The 2966-nt window shown below is 38.0% G+C and overlaps 1 pseudogene; it reads right to left on the reverse strand.

The window, feature by feature from the left end:
• Window positions 1-1106: 1106 nt before the first annotated feature.
• LOC137146131 (olfactory receptor 13A1-like) lies at window positions 1107-1917 on the reverse strand (annotated as a pseudogene).
• Between the last annotated feature and the right edge of the window lie 1049 nt (window positions 1918-2966).

Raw genomic sequence — 2966 nt, forward strand, 5'->3', positions numbered from 1 at the left:
CTTTAATAAACAATCCAAAAGTTGTATGATGATGAAGGTTTTAAGATAAGTCAGCAGCAATAATTAGACATGAAACACCTGGCCTCTGTGAACTATTTATTGAGGTGACAGTGAAGAATGGTTTCATTAATATCTTCTCTATTTTGGGGATTGAAATGTTTCCTTATCAACAAAACAGATGTTTTGAAAATACCCAATTTCTGATGCTGAGAAGTGCATATTTACAATAAGATAAAAATATATTCTGATAAAAATAGTTGTATTAAAATCTTAGATCTAAGTCCAATATACATCAACAGGAAATCTCCATATCACAACAGATTTATGTTTGAAATCTTTGGGGGTTTAATATCTCACAAAAAATAGAGAATACAGAGAAAATGTTTTATTTTTATCATAAGTACTTGTTGAGAATAAAATATAATATTGTCATTCAATGTGACTGCATGCACAGTAGTTTGCTACACAATGGACCAGGTTTTTATAGCTATTAAGGTACCTAATGAGATATTCAGAAGCATCTAGGCACCCAACACCATCTCACTGAAATCAATGAGTTTTATGTGCCTTGGTGCTTTTGAAAATCTCACCAGATACTGTTGTAAAAATAGCTTTAAAAGTCTGTGTTAATCATGTGCCTTACTCTGAATGATAGTGCTATCTCAATATAGCACCAATGGAGTCAATGAGGGACAAGGCAGATTCCCAGCTGATGTAAATCAGCATGACTCCATTGCAAACTATAGTCAATTCAAGGTGGGCATCGCCAGCTTGTGTTAATCATAGTAGGTCCATTGAATTGAATGATCCACAGTGCAAATAAATGTTTGTGTACTGAAGTCCATAGTTCTCCAATTATGACCTGACACCACTTGTGGACCTGGCCTAGAAGGGACAAGGCAGGTGAGAATCAGGTTTATTCTTGACAAAATTATTTTATCATGAATGAAAGATTATTTTCCTGAAGGCCACTTTGACTTCCAGTTTTACTACAAAAAGGATGTGGACAAACTGAGAGATCAGAGGGATTCAAAGTGAGGGAATCACTAGGGATTTGATACTTTAATTATGGCCACCATCTTGTCCTTATCAGAACAAGGAGTGAGTTAACTAGGAAAAAGGGTGAAGCACTGGAATGAGTAGGTGTATCTCCATGATGGAGGAGTAGAACAAGGTGACCAAGAGCAGGCAGGTGGGAGAAGCAGGTGGAGAAGGCTCTCTGCTTCCCTTTGGAGCTCTGGATTTTCAGGATGGTGGTGATGATGAAGCCATAGGACACGGTGGTCAGCAGGAAGTTCCCCATAGCCAGGAAGATGTTTGCAATGGAGATCATGATTTTGTTGAAGTAGATGGAGCTGCAGGACAAGGCCAGCATCGGTGGGATCTCACAGAAGAAATGCTGGATGAAGTTGGGTCCGCAGAAATCCAGACGCACAATAAGCAATGTGTGCACCAATGAATTGATGGCACTGACAACCCAGACACCAATTATTAAACTGATGCAAATTCTCTTGGTCATGAGATGTACATAGCACAAGGGGTGGCAGATGGCAACATACTGGTCACATGACATGACAGTGAAGAGCACCAGCTCTGTCCCGCCTGACAAAGTGAAGGCAAAGAGCTGGACCATGCAGCCATCAAAGGAGATGGATTTTCTCTCTTGCATCAAGTTTTTTATCATCTTGGGCAGAACTGAGGAACTGCACATAATGTCGACCATGGCCAAGTTGGCGATGAAGAAGTACGTGGGGGTGTGGAGAGGTGGGTGGAAGACACTATGATCAGGGAGTTGCCCATGACAATACCTGTATAAAGGCACAAGAATAGCCCAAAGAAAAGCCCCTGGTGATGAGGGTGATCAAAGAGTCCCTGCATGATGAACTCGGTCACCCTAGTGTGGTTATTTGGTTCCATTGCTTGACTGTTCCTTTGCAGGAACAAAGATTAAAGTTGCTGTCAGGTGTTGTATCAGAAACTACAGCACAATGGCAACTGAAGCATCTAGACAGACAGGCAATGAAAGCGAGAGAGAGTGATCTTGTCATACTCTACACATTTCACACAATGTAGGAAGAAACAGAGCTGCATTAAAATATGTTAGCACACAAATCTGTCTCAGATACTGAATCTATGTTCTCCCAACATTTGACTGGAAAAGGGGAAAAATAACACTCCTGATGTTCTCAAATAGAAGTGCGTGAAATCATTTGGACTGTTTACATAAACTGTCTGAGGTAGGATTTCAGAATTTGATCTCAAAATCAATCAAACACCAGAAGTCTTATTAATAACTGAGATTCCACTTTTGAAACTAATTTCACAAAATAGATCTGTTGCAATATAAGACACCTTCAGTGTACACAATATAAACAACTTATATATTAAGAACCTAACGTAAAATATTGGTGGTAAGATATAGGTATATTTAGGTGGAATGAAGATGCACAATAAAATAACTTTATTTCCCTTGAATTCACACTAGTGTAAATAAGAATAAAAAATAAATAAAATAAAATAAAATAAAATAGTGTAAATAACTCAGTAGCAGTCAGCGTGGCTGATCCTCCACTCACTGTAGCTGTACTGGTACACAGCTTTTGCAAATGAAAGGGAATTGTGCCCTTCAAAATTCCATTTTGATGATACATTACATGGCAATATATACATGTTGCTTTAATATTAGGAATATCGTCCAAATATGTTGACAAGTACTCGCTACTGCATTACAGTTACGTCTCCCTTTACTGTCTTCATATCTCTTTAGTCTTATTACTCCTTCATTGCTTCTTCTGATTTTCCTCTCACTTCTGTTGCAAGAAAACAGGAGTATCTCCATTTACAGCAGTAGAGTTACTGAATTGCAAAAATGATGAAAATGTGAAGAGCAATATGATCAATAAATCTATCTAATCATGAGATTTGATTAGACCAATTTTTCATATTTCATATTAAAGTGATTTAAA

This window comes from Emydura macquarii, unplaced genomic scaffold (genome assembly GCF_026122565.2).
Source record: "Emydura macquarii macquarii isolate MOO-44397 ecotype Brisbane River unplaced genomic scaffold, CSIRO-AGI_Emac_v2 contig_3714, whole genome shotgun sequence".
NCBI classification, from domain to species: Eukaryota; Metazoa; Chordata; order Testudines; family Chelidae; genus Emydura; species Emydura macquarii.